We start from the raw sequence: 24,166 nt of genomic DNA, 5'->3' as shown, positions 1-24,166 counted from the left end.
GAAACTTACTTATGATTTGACTAATTTCTAATGCCCCAAATTGCATACAGCTTTACCTGCATCAGCTTCCATAAGCAAACTGTTCTGATCCACTGCATTCTCCTACTGATTAGGGCTACATGGAGGTGCTGAAATGTATAGTTTTTCAAATATAAAATTTTAAAATGGCAAAATATTTGAAAAAGTGTTAAGAAAAATTAAATGCATTTTTACAGCATTGTAAACATGTATGTATACATAGTGCATCACTTCCTTTTTGTCATAACGTGTACTCTTTAAAGCCTTACAGATGAATGTGAGATGGCAGCAGTGCTACCTATGCATCAGCGGCAGAATGTTTTTGGAGCACTTTACCTCCTACTTTCTACCCCATATACTAGAATGTATTTGAAGTTGCTATATTTTACACATCATTTTTTTTCATTAGTCAGTTACTCTAAGAATTTTATTCGATAAACTAATTAAGTGGGAATCCACTGCCTGTGGTGCGTGTCTTTTAACTAGGAATCATTTGGTTAAATTGCCACACCATCTGATGTGTAGATTAAATGCATGTGCTGGAGTTGTCTGATCAGCAGACCAAAAGATGACTCAAATGCTTACAAGCTACAAGCTATAAGGTATCATTCAGAGTCAGCAAACTTAATATTTTTAATCACATTGAAATATCTGACATTAACACATATTGTTAAGTTAGCAATAGTATTTGGCTTTCTGATGTGAATTTAATTAGGGAAATTCAATTTTAAAAATCTAACAAAAACCACCAATTCTGTTGTTTTCTTAATAGATACCATCTGAGCCATGCAATGGGCATTATAGATGATTAATTGAACACTCCTCCTAATTCCACCTGTATTTCAGTCAACATACAAAAGTACAAAGGGCACATTTTGATGTCCACCCAAACTAATAAAATGAAAAGGATGAAAGACTGATTAGTTGAGCTGCCAGTCAAGAGCTCACACAAGGGAGACATTCCGTGTTGGTTTCCCTGTTGATTATGTGTGTGTATGAGCATGATATATTAGAGAAATGTACCAAATTGCCAATTCCTCTCTAATATTTGTAATTTGTATTCCACACTCCACTATTCAGTCCAACATGAGAAGAGGGGCAAGTCATAAAATTGAAGGGTAAGCTAAAATATGCATTGACTCAAGTACTTGAGTTTATACCTGCATTAATTGATTTTTTTTTTTTTTGCCACTTGGGGGCAGCGCAACATATAAACGCCTTATAAAGTTGATCTGGTGAAGGTGTTAGGAAGCAGTTGCCTATTAACTGTACATATCCAACAGCTGCCGTGTGTGTCTGGAAAAACTCATGAGAGCAGTGAGACTGAACCAAAACAGTAAAGATAAGGGCTGTAAAAACCAAAACAATGTGCTGAAAAACACTAAAAAGTTCAGTAGAGCTGAGTAAACTTGCAGATTCGGGTGATAATTCTCTTTGAGGTCCATAATGACAATTACAGTTTGTCACATACTGCTAGAGTTGTATTTTAACACTTACTGTGGTTTCATTTACTTTATCAATAAAATACAAATGGGTAAATCACAAGGTCAGCTCAGCCAATTAGCCTCAGTATTACATTAACAACTCACTGCCCAGAGAAATTTTGAACAATTCATCCCTCATTTCAAAAAGTGTTTGGTGTTGCTTTTAAAGCCTTCTCTAATTATAGCTTGTGTACCCTCTTCGCCTATGATTCCCCCTTAACTCTACATGCTTTCATTCTCCTGTGTCCCTTTTCTTGAGGGCATTTTTTCCTAAATTGATAGTTTGCTTAACACATCTTGTTTGGATAGACTTTATTTCTTTGGTTGACAACTGAAGATTCCATATAGTCTGTTATTTATGGTTATTTCGTCCAAGGAGCGATGATGAAACTTTTCCAACACGGTACAATCAAAGCATGTTTTAGGTTTTTCTTTGCTTTCAGACCAAACATTATTTTTTTCCTCTGGTTTACCCCTGGTTTATTTAGATTTATAAGATAGTAAAATATGAACCACATTATAATCTGAGTTACCCTTTGGTAGTCCACACAACCTCCCTCCACATTTACAAAGCATTTGTTAAACATAGTAGCCTTCCTTGTATGTCCCTTAACAAATTGATCAATTCCTGCCATTATTATTTGCAATCTGCAATGGTCCATGTCTCCAACAACAATTGCTGGAGCGTCTGGATGTTGTTGCTGCAGCATGTGGATGTAGTCTGCAATAGTAGCTGTTGCTCTAGTTACTTTGCTGCTAGGAGCGTAAACAACAAATAGCAGCACTCATCCAAAAATCCCAAGGCAAGAAAAATGGTCTCAGTCAGGTATAAAATCTCAGCATCATAATCAAATATTCTGCCTTTCACTGTGTACTGACAACACGCCTACAATTTATAAAGACACAGATACTTTGCTTTTACAGGAGCTGATATCTCTGTCTGCTCTCTCTAGAATAAAATCCTCAATTTCACAGAGGGAGTCTGGCACTGAAGAATGTCACAAAGTTTTCCTGAAGCATACCAGTGATTCCTCTCGAAAATCTGAACAGTGCCTTGCATAAGATGAAATCTCATCCTCTTGTTTATTGACCTCAAATTTGTGAGGATCATAGATGGAAGCGGTGGCTTTGTGTGCCTCTGTTGAAGATATCTCTGGGAACCGCCTCTCCTTCTCTGTTTGTTTCGCCAGCCTGGTCTCCTGAGCTCCTGGGGAATATGATCTGGAAGCCCCAGTGTCAGACATGGGCCACAATCCCCTGTAGTCTAGCCCTGTAAGATTTTATTTCAAGCGAGGTCTCTCTGCTGTACATGAGAGCAAGGTGAGTGTTTATCTGGCATGCTGGTCCATATTAACCTGTGCACCTTGCAATCACAGTCCACATACTATAACAGAACAACAAGAATCCATGTGTACATAAACTTGACTTTAGGGAAAAAACATACCTTCCCAAAGCACAGAACAAATAGAAAACTTAGGATGTTTGCTGCACACAGGTATGTACTGTACTTGTGTACTGTAATCAGCTGCTTTGTTGTCATTGAAAACTCCTCAGAAAGCATCCTTCACAAATCTTATAACTTCAGCAGAGGTTTTCAAGTTGTCAAAATGTGATGCAAAGTCGGTTTTCAGTGCCTCTAAAAATCTCATTTTTCACTACAGGTAACTACTGCATGAAGTTACACACAGTGCAGTGAAGATTCTTACCGTGATGTAAGTTGGCAAACAAAGGGATCAGGCAGTTTTGAAATGTTTCCACAAGACAGGGGTCAGTTTTATGGCAGCTCTGTAACAGGTTCCTTGCTAAGTTGTTTCAAATGATAGAATATGTCACTCAAAAAACAAAGCTTGGCTACAAATACATCATTCAACATGAGCAACACATCCAGTACCTGTCAACTGTGGATGCTCATTAGTGACAGAACTATTAAGCATGTCCATAACAAAGTTGAATTGACATCAGCCTGCACGTCAAGATTTTAGAGAAGGGAAAGTTTTTAAGCACAGATCAAATTTTGACAGACTTAAAACAAATTGGGAGTGTAGTCTTATGTTTGAGTTGTAGGAGAATTTGTAACTTTGGATTGGAGCAAATTGTAGCATTTCCATTGCTGGCTGCTATATCTTCAAAGCTGCACACTGCACAGTGCAGTTTTGGCAGTTTATGTCCCCCACATGAAAACTCTGGCTGAGAGCACAGTAAAAATTCATTTGATTTGACCTTGAAGTGTCACCACACCCAATGTTTTACAGAAACTAAAGTCAGACTCAGTGCTCCCTTAGCTGTCTCTGTCAGACTACAGTACTGTTCTGTACTGTCAATAAGACTTGATCCTTTCAGCCAGGTGTGCACATGTCCTGCTGAAACCTGATAGCCAAAAGTTGTTGGTAAGTACTAACTCACATTCTCAAGTGCTCGGAATATGACAAAATATATTAAGCAAAGATTAAATAAGTGTGCACAAAATCAAGATTTTGCTCCAAAATAACTGTTAGAATCTAATTTTTTTTCATTTTCATGATCTTGCCATAACAGAAGCAGCATCTTTTGCCAGCATTTTGCTATGTTTCAAGTTCACTCCTTTCTCCTCAAAATCTAAAAAATCCGGCAAATTATTTTATCATATAATCACTTAGTGATTAAAATTCCCAGTAAAAACTGAGTAGTTGAGTAGTAGTTTTTAGTTGTCAGTCAAACTTCACCTACATTAGTGTTGGCCATACACTTCCAATACAGGGTGAATGATTACCTAAATGAACACAGTGAATGTAAGCAATAACTATGTAACAGTTGCACTGACTGTTAAGGGTATGAATTTGGAAATAAAGAAGAGATGTAAAGAGTTGAGAGGACGGGCAAAGGAAGCGCAGGATTAGGAGCATAGTAATGAACACAAAGAGAGCTGGAGGACAGGAATAAATGAGAAGAACAGAGAGACACAATAGGAGAGGACGGAGAAGGGGATTACAAGAGTGAAAGGGAAGAGGAAAGATACGAGGTGAAGAATAAAATGGGGGGGAAACAAAAGAGGAATTAAAGGGTAGAGGAGCAGAATATTACAGTAAGAGGAGGGTGGCAAAAGAGTGGAGACAAACAACCAGCATGTATAAAGAAGTGTGAATAACGAGGTAAACATAAAAAGAGAAGCAACAAGACAAGAATAAGTGAAAGGAAGCTGAGAATTTGTGGTTGAGAATTTGAGGGTGTCAGAGACATAAGATATATCCAACAGTGAAAGAGGAGGTGCAAAGGAAAACTTAAAAATCTGAGTGATGTAAAAATAGTGAGTGATTTTTAAACACAATTTATGAATTTAAGTTGAAGTTCTTGAGCATTGCATAAAATTGGTGTTTTAGTGTATCAGTGCTATTAGAGCATCAGAGATGGTAACACAACAGCCTACATATTGTTTGGAAATAGGTGGTAGTTTTGTTCTATTTGAATTATTCAATTTGTATCTCACATAACACTGTTGTCATAATATATTATAATGGAAATCAACAGTTGCTTTGCCATTGTAGTCTTTGTCTTTATTCAGCATAACTTCTTATACTGTATAACCTCACATAAGTGAGTTGCAACCTTGTCTAGCTGATTCATTTTTATATATTATTTGAAATCCAAAACTATTAGATTACTATGAGCCTGTGAGCACATGATATATCAACAAGCTAAAAGGCCAAAATATACCCTCTCAGTGTGTGCATATGTGAATCATGTACTTGGTCTGAGTATAGGCCTTGTAAGTATCAGTGGAGAACACTTGAGGCTGAAACATTTGTGCTGCCTTCATTTCCTCTTTTCTAATAAAGAATATTCTAACAAAAAAGAATATCAAAGCCATTTGGAGCCTTTGAACCAGTTTTGTAAGTCCAGATGATTTCTCCTACTTTTGTGACAGGTGGTTTGGTTGGATGCACTCAGCTGAAAATAGCTGACACAAGAAGGTGGTGCAGTATGATGCAGTTTCTTCTGGATGATGGTTCTGGAGTTGAAATATTTGAAAGTCCTCAGTCTTAGTAAGGTGCATCAAAGCTCTGGATGTGTGATTCATTATTATAAGTGCTGAGGATGATTAATCCATCATTTTTAATGCACCTGTCCATCAATACTTACCGAGTACCAGATCGGCCAATTTAAGACTTTTCATGTTGCTAATAATGTGAACAGACTTGGATCTTTCATATGCAGTGTTGAGATTTTACAAGTCTGTAAAACCTTGTTTTGGCTTTGATTTAAGAGATTTCATCAGTGTTTGAAACAGCAGCAGGCCACTCCAGTGAATCTGTCCTGGTCGGAAGTTCTTAATTATGGGTCTCAGAGGGAGCTGAAAGGCAGCATAAAGTACTCACTATTCTGTATTTTCTAAAGCTGTAGGCCATGTCTGCTGGTTGAATTAATGATTGGGCTCACGCATGAAAACGAATCAGGCTCACCCAAAGGGTACACTGACCTGTCAGCTGGAATAATGACTGGAGCGTATCAGATCACTAATGAGAACAGTAAACAGTCAATTGTTCCATAGTATGTCCAGAAGATGGAAGAAGATATACTACAGCCTGTTTAGACTGTAATACAGCCTTAACCTGGTGTGGGGAAGACTATTACAGAAAGGCAATTTACATCGTTAAAACGCACGTAGCTGACAATCCAGTGTGCCATGTGTAGAAAAAGAAGAAAAATGAAACACCAGAACACACTGCATCAAAACAATTAGTAATGGTTAATGACTTGTCAGTCGAAAAACCTTCACACTCCAACAAGCTAGTATTTGAACCGTGATAAAAGCAGAGAGCCAAACAACAGGGATTGACACAATGACACACACACAAAAGAGCATACTGAAATTACTTGAAGGATTAATTGAATAACAAAGGTTGCTGGTTGAAAATACATGTGATTAAAACCAAAATAAAACAAACAAAAACAGTAACATTATTCAGTCCAATCATCTGAAAGAAAAAAAGACAATGGACATCTTAAGATGTACTCAAATGCCCACAGCTGAAATCAAGAACGCAAATCTGACAGGAATGTTTACATTGTCCAATACAGTCACTGAGAAAGATGAACAAAAACACAACTTGGACATGAGTATTTACTTAAACTATCCCAACCATAAGCTCTTATTTATCTGTTTTGGAATTACCACATGCATCCGCTATGCCAATTTATTTCTTAAATATCACTCACATACTTTTATTATAAATCATGTTTTTATCCCAGTACCTTTATATGGAATTGCACATTCTATTCAGCTTGTATTTCAATGGTAGAGGCCAATGTGTGACCAAAACTTGGCTTAGAGTCTGTATGTATATACATGCTAATTTGTTTGTGACTCATTTTTCCCCCTTTTTTCCCTGTATGGAATGGCTTATTCACTGTGCCATGTGTTCCTTGTCCCTGCACACTCCCACTGTTGGCCTATGGAGGGTGTAGTCAGCCATGTAGGCATGGAGTCGCTTCAGCTGCTTCTTTTCATCTGATAGTGAGTAGCTTGACTGGGAGGGTGTAATCCACATGGAGCGTCATGGCACACTATCTGTCTCTGAAGATCTTAACCCCACTCTGCAAAGGCCACACTAGCATCCTGGGTGTAGGGATGGCGATGTCACTCTGTGGGTCTGTCAGTCAGTCAGTTGCTCGATCTGCCATTGAAATATTTCAAGAGCTATTGGATGGATTTGCTATGAAATTTCTTACAGACATTCATGGTGCCCAGATTATGTATCCTAATGACTTTGGTAAAATTTTGACTGCTGGTATCCCAAGATATTACCAGCAATAAGTATTAATCATGAAAAACTTCTGTTGAAGACATATGAGTCAGGCCTATAATTAATTAGTTATGAGTATTTACAAATTTCAGTTTACTCAAAAGAAACCCAGTACATTTGGTACAGGTTTTTGGCAAATGACGACATGGCCATTGATAGAAATTGCAACAAATTTTATAATATGATATCAAAATAAAATATTAGCATAATAGCTGGTGAATACTGGATTGGAAGCAGAATTTTACCCTCATAAAAGTGCTTGTTTTAAACTGATTCAAGCATTAAATAGGAAGGTCTAATTCAATCATAATGAAAATTGTGTTGTGCTTAAGAGGAAAGCTCTGGGTTGTGTTGAACAGGCACATAGTGTATGTGAGACTCTTAAAGAAAGGTTCTCATTTTATCAGTCCTTATGAGACTGGTCCTGTTAGGCAAACCTTGCTGCTCTTTCATGCCTTGCTCATATCACCATGGCAACACACCAGCCCCTGCAGGCGTCTGCCAAATTGACAGTGTAAAACAGAGCGCACACATCCACCCATTCATCCAACCCCCTCTCTTTCTTTAGCACAGAGGCACCGGTTATATACTTAATTAGTTTGTGTATGTATCTCTCTGATCATTTATCAGCTGGCATGAATTGTCATATGTCATAGCTATAGAATCAAGGATTGCTTTGTTGCTTTTTCAGGGGTTAATTTATTGGAATTCAGGAGAAGTAAGTTGCAATAGGTGTTGCTGACCAAAAGCCTTACAGGTTGAGATAGAATCAGGCGTAGGAGCAGGATCACAGTGTAGGAGGATTTAATAGACCCTTACCTGCAGGGTATACAGACATTTTCAACAATTGAGCTGTGATGTTAGTAAGCTGTTAGAAAGCTGGAGATGACACACACTGTGACAGTTCACCACTGTCTCTCTACATAAAGACCATCCATGTACTTTCAGCACACAGCATGCATCAATAGATATGCTTTTTAGCGTTACATATCTATTATTTTTGACATTTTGCATTTAGATGAAACTGTAGAAAACCAAATGTGCATAATTGATATGACTAACATACAAAATTGAATGCAAAAATATGAATTACATATCTGAAAATGTACTTTTGGATGGGATTCAGCAAACACCAAATGAACAGTACAAGCTTGTTTGAAGATTTTTTTTTTTCCAGATCTGTAAACTGAACTGATAGCCTGCAGTCTGCAAGGTCTTTTTAACAGACACTCCCAGAGGATTGTAGATTGCCCAAATGGTCTGAGGCTATGTATGATGCACTTATCAGTCTCAAGTTTTTTTCAGTGCAGCAAATGTAAGTCATTAATTAAAACAGATGAAATTACAAAGGATTTTACACCACAAAAAACAGGAGTAAGTGAATTTATATTCAACCTTTTTACAGTAACTGTTTTTATTTGAAAATAAAATATTGTTTACAAACTAAGTTTTAACATGGCTACAAAATTGCAAATTTAAAAGTCAGTTTAGCTGTTTTATCACTCATTGGTCCACTGTGCACTGAAATTAGCTAGTGAATAAAAATGCAATTTAGATCTGGAATACAAAATAAACTCTTAATTCATTTAAAGTGTTAGGGGGAAACAGTACTGGCAAACCATTGACTTGTGTCCATGTACAATATATTTTTACCAACAATTTCAGGTTTTCAATCTATAAGCAATACTCAGTGAACCATCTATTATCCAGTGGATAATAACAATAGGCCTGATAGAGTTCCAGTTATAATCACAAACAATGAACCAATACTGTATACATACATGTGGAAAGATATTTCTACATATATAGTCATAAGCAGTTGGTGGAGGCCCTGCTGTGCTAAAGATTGGAATGATCTATGCTCATTAACAGTCCCTAGTGCAGTCTAATTAGCATGTAATAGGACACCAAATCCAGCACAGGAGGCTTGTTATTTAAGGATAAAGCTCATCTCTCATTTGAATGCATTTTTCATAAGCTGGTCTAATTAAGTTTCATTAGCATTATTAATTAAACATGAAAAGCTTCTCATTTCCTCTGTATCATGGCGTCTACTTCAAAACAGCACAGAGTGACAGTTCTCATAGTAATGGAGTTCAAAATCTCCCTCATGATATCTAATGCCTAAAAATATGATTTCAAATGCTTTACTTCTTCTATGGCTGAATAGAATGAATAGAAACACCGTGCAACATGACTGTCTGTTCATGATATGATTATCTGAGTTGCTAAATCATCTTTTGCAAAATAACATCTAAAAATAGCTACCTGTCTGAACTCCTTTCCGTGACCCCGTGGAACAGACTGGTGCCTTCAAACATCCTGGTACAAAGAATCACAATGGGTGGTTTAGGACTCCAGCAATGGATTACAAAAGACTGCTGCTCGCAGAACTTCTGATCTGTATCCCCTAGGTTCACCCAGGATAGCTCTGAAAATCACAATTATTCATTCTCACTCAAAAGCTAGAGTACCATCATCCTTACCCTTTCAAAGAAAAGCCTCTTGAAACCATTTTAATTCTGTTTCTCTGTCGCCTGTAAATCATGTAGAGTTACAATTGTAGAGCCCATCTGGCATACTGGCAAAAGCTGGCCTTGGTTTCAGCAAACATACTTCACTTTTTCCTTTGCCTTTTTTTCCCTTAAATATGACAAATCATGACAATCCTTGCAATTGATATGCAAACTATAATTTTCAATTTGGTCACCTATTTGTCAAAATCACCTTTTAAAAGATATCATTAATCCACTATATGGAAGATGAAACATATGGTATGTATTATGGCTAATCAACAGAATTTTGATAATCCAAACTGTTATGATATGATGTGATATACAAATTCATTTGGCAAACATGTAAAATATGAAAGAATTTAAAAGTGAGCCGTCTCCCTGCATTGCTTTTTTTAATCGTAATCAAAATTATGGAGTACCATTTTGCAGTACACAGCAAAATCAACGTACCCAAATGAACACTGTCAGAATTGATTTCAGCACTTTTGAAGTGTCTATATGGGTCCTGACCCATAGTGTTAATTAATTTTGTGCCTTAACACTAATTTAAAATTTGAAAAATAATTTAAAACATGTGCACCACATAAACACTTTTTAAAACATATAACAATATGGAACAATTTATGCTCTCTTACTCTCAAAGTACTGGGGGGAAGGGATTGGGATGGTGTAATGATCATGAGAGTTGCACACGGAGGCGAGATTCATCATGGCAATCTACTACTGCTAGCTGCATCGGCTACTGTCAACACAACAAGTAGCATTGCAAACACCGAAATCACGGAATACATTAACCAAAATCACACAAACTGTTATCATCACACACCCAGACCTGTTCATCGAGAAAGTGGATCATATAATGGACCTGGAAAACCTTATTGATCACTACTACCTGCAGTGCAACATGCCGGATACCTCCACAGCCACTCCAGCCAACCCCTCAGACGACAAAACAAATCCGGCCAAAAGATAAAAAACAGACTGCCACAGACATGGACAATCTGCTCACAACTGAAATTGAGGTCAGTGTTTTACAATCCATTAATCAAAGTCTTGACCTGCTCATGACACTTCACTCCGAAATAAAAGATATGCAAGTTTTCCCAGATCGAAAACATCCGAAGAGAAAACAACTCCCTCCAAACCACTGTGGAAATCCTCACTAAACAAATGGACATTCTGACAAACGAAAAAAAGCACATTAAAGTACCAATGCTGGACAGTCACAGAATATGCATGACAACCTGATATTCTCTGGCATACCGGAAAACAACACTTCTGACAACCCACAAGCTCTCGTAGGAGTTAATCTACTTTAATTAATTCAAAATTCTCATAATAATCAGGTCACAACCTCCTTTAAGTAAAATCTTTAATGATCGGAGGAAACATTAAATCTTGAATTTAATTCTCAATTTCATCAATTAATCAGTCTCATAAAACCATACACCATAAAACCACTGTGCAAGTTCTTTTCAAAACAGTAACCTCTATCTGCTGTGCTCAAAGGAAACCACAACAATGACTTCTTAAGATAAATGAAGACCTTTATTAATAGCTAAACGTCTTAAAGATACATGGTAAAGCATAAGATAAAGAAAAAGAATATGGTAAGTGGACTGTACTTGTATAGCGCCTTTCTAGTCTTCTGACCACTCAAAGCACTTTTACACTACAATCACATTCACCTATTCACACACATTCATACGCTGAATGGGTACAGGGACTACCATTCAAGGTCCCAACCTGCCCATTGAACCGCTGATCTTCCAATTGGTGGACGACCCGCTCTACCTCCTGAGCCACAGTCGCCCCCATAATAATAGATAATAGATAATAAATGATAATAGAAATAAAAAAAAACATTTAGAAATAGTGGCTCGAAGTGTGTGACTCGAGGCTAACACATAGCAATGGAGGAGAACTAAGGAAAGCTAATGTACTTCTCTAAAGAAATAATCTTATTTTAACGTTATTTGACATCAACCCTTGATCACAAAGCTATGTTATGCCTTGCTGTGGAAGAGTTTTGTTGTAGTTGATGTTGTCTCAGCAGGTCTGAGGTTGCGTTGGGATGAGCTGGTAGTGAGCATTTATACAACTTGGGCAGTGCAGCCCGGCTTGGACTGTGCTGTGGTTGAGTCTTTGCAGTGGTGGTGAACCACTGGGGAAGTGGGGTCCAGTCTTGTTTCAGACTGGGCGGTGAAAAGAGTCTCTCTGTCGGCTTAGCTACCAGGCGGCGTGAGGAAAGCAGCCGCCAAGCAAACAATTTCAAATACATATTCAACAGAACTCTTACTTCAAAATATATAAAAATATTCAATATGACTTCTTGTCTAATGTGCCTATCAAAATATAATTGTCTATCAGGTTATAAAAGCAAAAGTTAAATACTTAGATGATTTTTAAAATATCATTGCATAGTAACCATATAAACATTCATTAACTCTTATGATAACATTTAAAATTCAATATGAAGTTCTAATCGTATCAGTAGAGGGCAGTGTTGTCACAAATTGTAAAATGTAATAAAATCAAAATTTAATATCTCTTCAATAGATCGTTGCGCCGTTATCAAAGGTATACCATTCTAAATGCATTTTTATGACAAACATTACATAATTTAAATAATTTTTAGACATTTAATTCACAAAGAATTCACTGAACACTACAAACGAAGAACTCATAAAAAGCAAGGCAAAGGAACTTAAAGGAACAAAGTTTGGCATCAATGATCATTTTCCCTAAGAAATAAACAAACATAGAAAATCCTGTACCCCATCATGAAAGAAAGCCGAAAGAAAACTGTAAGAGCATACATAGTGGTGGACAAACTCTACACAGATGGACAGCTGTACCGCGACTCTACAACCACACCATAGCTATTCTAAGCAGTATAACATAAAAGACTCTTCAATTAACCCTCCTTCAACAACAAAAAGTCCCACTAAAGAGCTCAGTTCAAATCCTCAAGCACAGACAGTTGTCAAAGCCACACACAATCACAGCAACACAGACAATCCCTATGTGTTTTCCCACTTGCACCCTCCCTCCCCACCCCCTGTCCCAATTCTATGCTATGGTCATCCTTCCCTGTTGTTTTTTCGTTTAGTTTAGTTTTGTTTAATGGTGTGTTTGTTTGTTATAGTTGTGTTTTTTGTCTCCTTGTCTCATGTCTCTTTCTCGTGTTTATCTGTCTTTGTTCTGTTTTCTGTATCTCTTTGTTTTGTACTTTCCATCCAGATACCTACTATATTTCCATACATATGCATGTAAACACATAACTCATATACTCACCATGCACACACACTGCATTCCAAACCTACATACCTCAAGGAGTAATTAATAACATTCTTTTTGTCCTCTTTCTCTTTTCTATGCAACCAATAACTTTTATTTCATGGAATGTCCGTGGCATTTGCTCACAGGCAATAAGAATAAAAGTCATAAATCATCTTCTCAAATTGAAAGCAGACATATGCCTATTATAAGAAACTCACCTAAATAATTCAGAACAACAAATCCTGGCCCACAATACAATCTAGTCTATTCGGCTACCTTCAATAATAAACAAAGAAGTGTCTCCTTTCTGATCCGTAAATGAATACACTTTACTTACAATATTTCAATATTAAACCCAGAAGGAATATATGTTATAATCAGTGCCTCAATCAACAACAAACCATTTACAATTGCGAACCTATGGGCCCAACAATGATGACCCATCATTCTATCACACATTTTTCTTGCAAATAACCAACCACACCTCTAACTCAATAACCATGATTGGAGGTGATTTCAACACTGTACTCAATCAATAGACGGATCATCGCAGTCAAGCAATTCAAGAATTTCTCAATCCTCTACAGCAATAAAAGAGTATGACTTTGGCTTTGGTGATAGCTGGAGGCTTAAAAACTTAACTGCTAGAGAATATTCCTAATTTTCTCCCCAACATCAGTCATTGTCACGAATTGACTTTTTCCTATCCAGCAATTCTATCATTCCAAATGTCCTAGACACCAAAATCAACCCAGTCACAATTAGCGATCATTCACCTGTAACGCTCATCCTGAAGATTGAATCATCTGTTACATCCTGCCCTACATGGTGCTTTAATAATTCACTACTTACTTCAGATCCTCAGTTTGACAGCTTAATCAAGGAGGAGTAGGCATTCTTTTGGAAATGAACGACTCTCCAAATACCTCTCCAACACTACTATGGGAAACAGGTAAGGCTGTAATTAGAGGGAAAATCATTTCATACTCCTCTCATAAGAAAAAAACAAAAGCAAAAACTACAAAGTAACTTAGAAAACAAAATAAAAGAATTAACAGATAACTATGCAAACAAAGCTACAGAGCACACTAGGGGTGAATTACAAACCCTCAAATTTCAATTAAATAATACACTGACAAAAAAACAACTGAATTCTCTTCCAACATCTGAGATACAAGAACTACGAACAAAATAATAAATCAAGCAAATTTCTATCAAATCTGCTACAACGTAATGAAGAAAAATCACTCATAACAGCAGCAAGTAATTCAGCAGGGAATTATACGCAATCTCTTCAAGCCATAAATGATACTTTCCAAACTTTTTATAGCAATCTGTATTCCCCTGAAAATAATCCCAACCCAACAACTATTCACTCATTTCTAGATCGTTTACTATTACCACAAATATCCAAAGATCATGGGGACATTTTAGATACTCCATTTACACTTTCTGAGCTACACAGTTGCCTTATAATAAAGCACCCGGACCAGACGGATTCCCTGGTGAATTCCTTGAACACTTCTGGCAGACACTGATCCCACTTTGTTAAAGATGTTAGCCAAAATTAAAGACAGAGGTCAAACAAAGGTGAACAATGCTGCTATAAAAGTCTTATTAATACCAGACAAGGACTCAACTCTACTGCCCAAAAATCATCACCAAAGCACTGGCATCCCAGTTAGAAACAATAATTCCATCCTTAATCCATAATGACCAAACCGGCTTCATCAAGGAAAAACATTCCAGTAACATCAGAAGACTCTTAAATTTAATCAACATTTCACAAAGCAACAAAGCAAAGACAACTATAGTTTCACTAGATGCAGAGAAAAAATATGATGAAGTAACCTTGATTTTCCTTTTCACTGTTTTACAAAAGCTCAGTTTTGGAGAGTCGTTCATTCACTGGATAAAAACACTATATAATACACCCACGGCCACTGTTACCACTAATGGGATCACATCACAAAGGTTCACACTGCACAGGGACACCAGACAGGGATGCCCACTCTCTCCCTTGCTTTTTGCCACTTTCATTGAACCTCTTGCTTGTGTCATCTGACAAAACCATAAAATAAAATAAATTTTCGCCATAAATGTAGAACACAGAATTATTGTATATGCTGACGGTATCTACATATCTATCTTCAAGATCCACAAAACTCACTGCAAGAAGTAATTAATCTCATTAACAACTTCTCACAAATCTCAGACTACACCATAAACTGGTCCAAATCAACTATTTTTCCTATCTCAGTGAACTCATGGACTCCTGCAACTCAAGACACACACCATTCTTTCACCTTTGGTAATATCAGATTAACATCTCCTCCAGACTGTCAGTTTTAACTCAGCTCAATTTCACCCCACTGTTAGAAAAAATCAGCAATGATAAAGCGATAGTCTAACCTTTCCCCCTCTCTAACCGGACAAATAGCAACCACCAAGATGAAAATTCTACCACAAATCAACTACCCCTTTCAATGATTCTGATAAAACCTACAGTCAAATGGTTCCAGTCACAGAATTCTGTCATATCTCACTTCTACTGGAAAAATAAAAAAACCCAAATCAGTCTTTCCATTTTACAGAAAAATAAACTCAGTGGAGCCTAGATTTTCTTCACTACTATCTTACAAACCAATTACAGTATCTCGTTAAACGGATCCACTCAAACTCGGCTCTTATGTCTTGGATTCAATTAGAACAAGCAGAATGCAATAACATAAAAATCTCTGATTTACCCTTCATTGGCTCAAACATCAAACATCACAATTGCTTCAAAAACCCACTCATTTCATCAACTTTGACAGCCTGGTGGAAAACAATCGAAATTAGCAAATCACAATTGACTCCTTGCATGTACTCCCCTCTCTGGCACAACCCGGACTTTCAGCTCAACAAATCTCCCCTTCACTTTAATATATGGAAACAAAAAAGAATCACACGTCTACACCATCTATTTCAAAACAACTCATTTATCTCATTTAAAGACCTGGCCCAGCTGTCCTGACCTGACCCGCCCCAGATCCACCCAGGCGCCTATTTGACTGTAGAGCCCAACCAGAGATGCCCTCCAATAGCATTGTAGCTATTTTTCTTTCATCCTTTGGTTAATACTGTCTCCCCCTTTTGCTCTCTCTCTCCCCTTCATATCTTTCACAGAGAAAATCCACCCACTCACACAAACACTCACACACACACACCTACATGTATGCATACTGCAATAAGAAAATCTAAGCCAAACATTATGCTTTTTTTTGTTTGTTATATTGTTGCTGTTGTTGTTATTGCTGCTGTTTTGCTTTTGCTTTGCTTTATTGCAGATTTTCTTGAACACAGGTAGGTCATGGGATGTTCTAGTGCATATAAATAGATCAATCTGGTACTCAGTGCCATAATTTCTGACCCAACTTGTAGTTGACACATCTGAACATGCGTCTAAATATAATATCTCATACAGTAATTCTCTACCTTCCAAGCTATCAATTGTTTTTGTTTTTTTATTTTTTAAGGACCACCCTCAAACCTCTTAAAACAATGAGATTTCATATATATATATATATATATATATATATATGTGTGTGTGTGTGTGTGTGTGTGTATATGCGTGTGTGTATATATATATATATATATATGTATATGTATATATGTGTGTGTGTATATATACATATATGTATGTATATGTGTGTGTGTGTGTATATACATACATACATACATACATACATATATGTATGTATATATATATATATACATACATACATATATGTATGTATATATATATATATACATACATACATATATGTATGTGTATATATATATATACATATATGTATGTATATATATATGTATGTATATATATATATATACATACATACATATATGTATGTATATATGTATATGTGTGTGTGTGTGTGTGTGTGTATATGTATGTATGTATGTACATATGCTTGTATGTGTGTATATATATATATATATATTATTCTGACTGTTGGGGAAAAATCTTCAGTGTTACCTTTCAAAAGAGACTAATACTATGCATGTACTCCTAATGGTTCAAGCACAGCTTTAAATTTACTTTAGGTATGCCTTGGATAGGTATTTTAGGATAATTTTACAGGAATTTAAAGGAATGTTAAGGGGTTAAGGTGCTTTCTGAAGCCATTTTATGTAAAAAAGATGAAGAACAACCTTGCTCTCCACCTTTCAAACACAAGTTTTTGGGTAGATATAAACCGTGATGAAATTTTAAAGGTTGACAAAGAACTGAACACTTTTTGGGTGTGTTTTACAAACAAAACATGCAAACATTCTCAGACAGTTTTTTTTAACTGTGCTCTGACCTTTGTGAACTGGTGGCATTTTAATGCTCTCGCAGTAGTTGTGCTCTCAGTTCCTTGACTCGTGGGCTTTTCTTTGCGTTTCCGATATCAATGTTGTACACCGTGGTTTGAATTTAAGTGTAGAAACTGAAAAGAGCTTCATCATAAGAGAGGCTGAAGACATTGTGAGCTTTGAATAGCCCATCAAAAGCAACCATCGATGTCTGAGCATTGCATAGGATAGCTTTCTGGTCCACAACAATGAAGAACCTTTGGATTTTCTTCTTTTGTTCACAGATGCAGAGGAGGAAGGACTGTCTTGCATCACCTTTCTCCAGGAATGTAGTGAGGCTGGCTGCTTCCTGTAGTTTAAATGACACAGATTCATATATATATATATATATATATATATATATATATATATATATATATATATATATATATATATATATATATATATATATATATATATATATATACTTAGCGTAACATACTAGATAAGCAGTAAGATTTATTTTTCTTGCAGTCCTACATCAACCTGCAATTCACACTTCACACTTACAACTGCAGCACACAAAAATGATGGTTTTGGAAGTACAGAAAGCTGATGGTACATACCTTAACAAATCTTAAAAGATGGCTGGCTGCCTGTGCTGAGCTAATCTTGGCTATTTTTTACTGCACATTGTTTTTTTTTTTTTACAGCACACCTTCGTTTTCACAAGTAATTTGTGTAAAGTCTGTCCCTCCCTCCTCAGGAAATAATGGATTAATCCTGGAAGGTTATTGATGTAGCACTTTTCTCCTTATGAAAGTAACACGGTGATTATTCGACCAATGAGAATTTGGTTGGATGAGAGCATATTGACCAACTTATCGATCAGTTGACCAGGAGACTACAGCTCCAGTTGAAATTATTAAGTTTTTTGTTGAAACTGTTATTAATATTCAAATGACGATAGAGATGAAGTCATTTATTTCAGGATTGCTAATTTAGTTTTGGTTTGCTGTTGCATATTGGACTTATTAAAACAGGCAACTGAGTGTATTTTGGATGCAGAGAAACTCCATATTTACCACGGTCATTCTCAGCCTCAGGCTCCTCAACATAGAGATTTAAGGGAAGACTCTGGCATTCAGTGTCTTTGTGCTTTAAATATGGCCACTTTGCAAGAAACTTTCCAGATACTTAGTCTCCAAGCATCATGGAAAAATCCTGGTCAATCTTCAACAATGTCCATATACAAATTACTTACGTTTGCTTTACATTTAGAAGGATTCAAATTTTCAAATATTGAAAATATTATGAAATAATCTATACATATACTTACAATCCAGGTATGTCAAGGAAATGAGGGAGGATATCCAAGACTGGAGATGTTGCATCCTGGTCATGAACCCGCTTCTTTCTGTACTCAAAGGTGGCACTCATCTTCTCTTTAACCATGGATTTATCTGTCGAGTGTCTAATTATAGAAGGAGCTTCCCTGCACTCCTCACCGAAGAGCTGTTCACCAGTTAACAAAGATTGTTGTTGGGCTGTCCTGAAAATTATGCCTGGAACGCCCACAGAAGCCATCATAGGTGACTGTCTTGAGTCTCCAAGCAAGATAGCCAGTATTGGTCTCAGGATCATAGTAATGTTCCTGCCCATGAATGCATGCACACACAAATAAACACACAAACACACATACCAAAAACATTACAAATATTAATCAAAAATATGGTCTAATGACATAAGTACTACAAAGTTTTTGGATGTCAAAGAGACATTAAAACTTAAATATCCATTTTTTTGAGTATGGATCTTGGAGATATGGATAAAGGGTCACATTTGTGTCCAATTCATGCGTGTTTTCCTTGGTCATTTTAAGTGATTTCTTACTCATATGATTCTGTCATTGCAATCAGAATGTTATGTACAAATGTACGTGTTGCATCTGACAACATTTTAATTTTGTCATACTCTTTGAAGATTTCTTCACCCTTTGGATTAGACCTCAGAACAGTATTAACCTTCTGCAAAAACATTTTTTCTCAAACTATTAGCTTCATGCTTAAGCAAATAAAATGTTTAGTTTTGACAGTAATACAAATAATAATGATAATTATAATAGGTGTGCCTATCTTGTTTCTTTATAGATGAGAGGATAATAGTTGAATCTAAAGAAGCTGGTGATGCTGAGGGGTCTGGTAATGAAGCTGGTAATAGTCTCAAGATCTAAAAATTGGTCCCCAGAGGGATAAAAAATATATATATTTTCATATACTGATTAGTGGGAAAAGTGTTAAAAAATTCATGACAACATGACATGATTAAATCATATTTTTGGATATTTAAAACAAGAATCTGAGTTGATTACCCTTTTTGAGACCACATTAAATAAATCATAGCTTTAGTTATCAAAAAAAACAGGGTTCCCATGGTCATGAAATTCCTGGAAATGTTATGAACTTAGAAAAACTGTTTTCCACACCTGGAAATGGTTTGGAATTAATAGAATGTTTTGGAAAAGTTTTGAATACACACTGTTTTTGGCTATTGTTTAAAATATGTTCATAAAAATCCCAAAACATGCCTAACATTATGCAAATTATATTCCATGTATTACTAATTTAAAATCTAGTGTTGCGCTGCACAGGCTGTGTGACCATTGTAACTTCACAAGTATCATGCAATGCACATTGGTATGCAGCTAGTTGGCAGCAGAAATGTCTGATGAGCAAGTAAAGTTGGCAAGCACTAGCAGTTTGCTTATCTGCAAAGTGCGCATTTAATAATGTATGGCTTTCAAATGACGAATATAATACATGACTCAAGAGAGAGGCAGACCCTAGCCACGCTGGATATAGGCTCTGCACCAAAAGGTTTGACGTTGGCAACATGGGGGACACAGCTCTGGTCTGCCAAAGGGAAAAAGCATCGAGAAAACCAAAAGGCTGCTCCACAGACTGACAGCGTCAGCACATTTTTGATGCCTGCCGTAGCCAGGCCAGATGATGTTACCACTTCTAACAGCACAGCAAGCTTTGGTATAGTTGTGAGACAACTTCAACCGATGCTCAACCAATCCATTGCCATATTCAATGATCTGCTACCAGGTGAAGTTATGTGGGCACTGAAGACAATGGGCTTACATTATTCATACAGCTTGTCTGCTAACACAGGTGAGCTTTTCAGAGCTATGTTTCCTGACAGTGGAATAGCAGCTGCTGTCGCTGTTTCCCCAATAGTTGTGGGGAAACAAAGTGTGCATACCTCGCCACATTTGGAATTGTGCCCTACTTCAAATTGCTTGTTGTCAGAGAGGTGTCCAGACAGGCTGGTTATGTGATGATGTTCAAAGAAAGCCTGAACAAAGGTCTCCAACTCAAACAGATGAACCTGCACATCCAGATTTGGGATGGGGGGGGGGGGGGGGGGAGTGAAAACCCATCATGTAGGCTTGGAGTTCCTAGGGGACATAATCGCCCAGCAAATCGTAGAGTAGATGCAAAATATGCTCTCTGAAACCAGAATGAAGAACCTTATGCAGCTATCAATAGACGGACTAATGTAAATTGGAAAGTCTTCGATTTACTTCAGTTTGAGCTTGTCCAAGTCAACAAATCTCTGCTGAACATCGGGTCGTGCAAACTGCACACTCTCCATAATGCATTCCGGGATGGATGCAGGGCAAGAAAAAAAAAAAACAGGCTAGTATTTTCAATATGTTTCAAATAGCCACCGCTCCTTCAAGAGCATACAGATCTTTGAAACAAATAACCAAGTGCTACAATGTTTGAATACCCAAGAAAGCAAAACATTGAAGAAGTTAGAGATAGCATTTAATTATTTTGAGACAAGCGTAATCGGATACTCAATTACTGCATTTCCAATTTAAAGTATTAAGAACGTTGAATGTTTAATTCATTGAGTAGTTAGTTCTGCCTTTAAGTACTGTGCTTCACATTAAGTGCAGGATTCCCCTGCTTAAAGAAGGAATCAATAAAATAAACAAATAAACTTGTGTGTTCCTGGGAAGCACAGTGATAATCTAACTTCCTAACAGGTAAAATAATATACCAAATGATTGAAATTGCACCATTTGTCTGGTACAGGAGCACCACAAGATGAACAGCAGTCAGTGCTTCAGTTCATTCCCATGGAGAATCTGTTCAAGTAATGCCTGATGAGATGGGCTATGTTTCCAACAATTAACTGTGGTAATTAAAAATAAACTAAACTGTGCCTGGTAATTGGGCATTCTCATTCTTTCACTCCTCTTAGTTTCTCATCAATTTGCTTTTCGGTGTCCAGCAGACTTAGTTTCTTTTCTTTGGCTGAACAGCAGTGTCTGTTGGACTTTGCGATGAAGGCAAGTTTGCTAGTAGTCTCCGTCTTGTTTGCATTCTCACCTGCTGCTTTCTCCAGGGCTTTGGCATCAGCCTCAGCTCTTGCTCTTTTGTTTTTTCACTTCACCAGGTTCATCCATGAGAGACTTTTCATAGCAAGAGTCTTTTGCTTCTCAAGGCAGGCACGATGCTTCTGCTTTACACCAAGGATTATTATAAGATCTGGATATTACAATCAAAGATGGCACCTATTCAGTCCAATAAGGATTGCTCACCTGGTGCATGCAAGTAGGCTAGGTCTATCTGCAGACTTGCAGTTTCTACACAACACACCCACTTTACCACACGACACACCCATTTCATTAGCTTTAGGCATGAGCAGTGAGATGGTTAGGGTTAGGGGTAATGGAGTTGTATTGTGTATTGCGCCCTATGATAGCTAGGCCTATTTTAAACTGCTTAATGTCATGGAAATGGGGTAAAATATTATGGAAAAGCTATGGAAAAGTTTTGAAAATTCACTTGTAAAAATGTGTGGGAACCTTGAAAAAAATCAAAAAAAGAAATTACCTTAAGCTACCATATCAACCATGTAATATAGGCTTGTAAATGCACCTTTTTGAGTGATTAATTTTAGTTTAAAATATATATGGATACAAACCTTGAAAAAACTGGAGGAAATCACAGTTTTCACTTTGTAGAACTTTAATGTATTTTTAGACTCCTCCATATTCCACCTTTGCCAGCATTTTCTGCATGCATTTTAGTAAATTAATGAGAGGTTAGCTTTCTGCCCAATTCCTCTGGCCAAATGTAATTAAAGTGAATAAATGAATAGTCAGTTTGAGCCAATATCACGTAACTTCTATAAAGTAAGTAACTTACCACAAGAAATGTCAGGAGAAGATATTAATGCATCTGCCGCTTTTAAAGAGAACCTTAGACACAGAAAAGTTTTATTTTTATATCATAGAGGGCACCTAAGAAATTACACACACTAAATAAAATACAACTCTTAACTAGAAAACTGTATGTGATCAGTGCAAAGAAACACAAACTAAAGAAAACAGGCAATATATCAACACCTAATTAAACACAAAGGTAACATCTTTGAGATTGTGTTTGGTTTCACAATTCCCAGAGACACATGTTGCACTTTGCTGCTGGACAAGTCAACGTCGATAAGCAAGGCTTTTTTGAAGTTGAATATAAGATAATTCTAGTGTGTGCATCCTGTGCACTGTCTGGGTGCTGCAGTGCCCTTGCAGTTGAGTTCCACTTCTTTCGTTCCGTCAGCATCACATGCCGAAATTTTCACAAAGGCTGTGGCCAGTAATACACAGGTGGCCTGCCTTTGAGTTAGATAGGCAGGGAAAACCCTGTAATGGTGGCTCACCAATGAAAAAAGGCCAGGTGCCAGAAGAAAAATGTCAATATCATAACATGACGTTAACAGAAAGTACCTCATTTACTTACCGAACAATGTAAAGTTAAAACCAAGGTAAAAAAAGTCTGCACACTTTGTTTTTACACTTGGTTTTGACACCAAATTTGTCAACTTAGAGTTACATATAAAGGATTTGACTATCCAGAATATAATTAACTGTACTTTTGCTCAAATTTCACCTAAAATGTAACTCTTCTCAATTTGTTGTGTAGTTACAGTTAGTAGATACACAACTTGTATGCACATTAACAACAGTTCCTCTTGTGTCACCATCTGTCCAAAGTTTGACTTTCATTTTAATATATCAAACCTCTATTTTTCCCTGAGCGCATTCAATACAGTGGAGGCAACTGAGATTAGATGTCAACACATTCCTCTTTTCCTGATCCAGTCTTCACCATATGCTAAAGGAGACACAGTTTGGATGCCCCTAACACAGCTTATCAACAGAAGTCTGTCTATGACATGCAAATTAACTTGGCAGCAATTTTCCAGAGAGAGGAAGTGAGCCACATCTCTACATTGCTTTGCCTGATCATTATCAAGATTGCTCAGAATACATAAGTCCTCAGTATTTGTGCATGCAAATTTCCAACAGCCCCTTGACTACCAATGTCAGGCTTAACTTGAGGTCAATTCTAGGTCCGTAACCATAGAAACTTTGAAAATATATTGTTTGCTTCTTTTAAAGAAGAAATGCTACTGATTCAGTATTCACTATAAACTACTTTAGCTTCACTAATGAGTTTTTTTTGTTTTGTTTTTTGGGTTTTTTTTTTTGGCCATTTGGAGGTGGAAAATCAAACACATTTCACATACTAAGTCATTGTAGCTAATGTATTAGCAAACAGTTGTCTGTTTACAAATCCAGGACACATGGAGAAACACTAGCATTAACTTGATCTGATGAATGTTGGTTCAGTAGTCTCTCTCCTTCTAGCACTGTGTTGATCTTCACTAAATTGTGAGAAACATAACT

General features: G+C 36.8%; 1 protein-coding gene across 13 annotated transcripts in view; it reads left to right on the top strand.

The window, feature by feature from the left end:
- Nucleotides 1-24,166, top strand: part of pcdh1a (protocadherin 1a) — a 223,645-nt gene that overhangs the window by 90,216 nt on the left and 109,263 nt on the right. For 2 of the 13 annotated variants that reach the window (XR_006099481.1, XR_006099474.1), the window contains 2 exons: nt 2,693-2,822; nt 3,164-3,214. The exons of 4 other annotated variants lie outside the window; for them this stretch is intronic. The gene's annotated coding sequence lies outside the window, so the exon portion shown is untranslated. Of the gene's footprint in view, nt 1-2,649; nt 2,823-3,163; nt 3,215-6,937; nt 6,994-17,702; nt 17,785-24,166 lie in introns of those variants that run through there. 7 more of the 13 variants (XR_006099482.1, XR_006099475.1, XR_006099476.1 and 4 more) reach the window with 6 other exon arrangements.

The sequence above is a fragment of the Thunnus maccoyii genome, chromosome 13 (genome assembly GCF_910596095.1).
Source record: "Thunnus maccoyii chromosome 13, fThuMac1.1, whole genome shotgun sequence".
Classification (NCBI taxonomy): Eukaryota; Metazoa; Chordata; class Actinopteri; order Scombriformes; family Scombridae; genus Thunnus; species Thunnus maccoyii.
The sequence above is the reverse complement of the archived record's forward strand: the minus strand, read 5'-3'. Positions and strand labels throughout refer to the sequence as shown.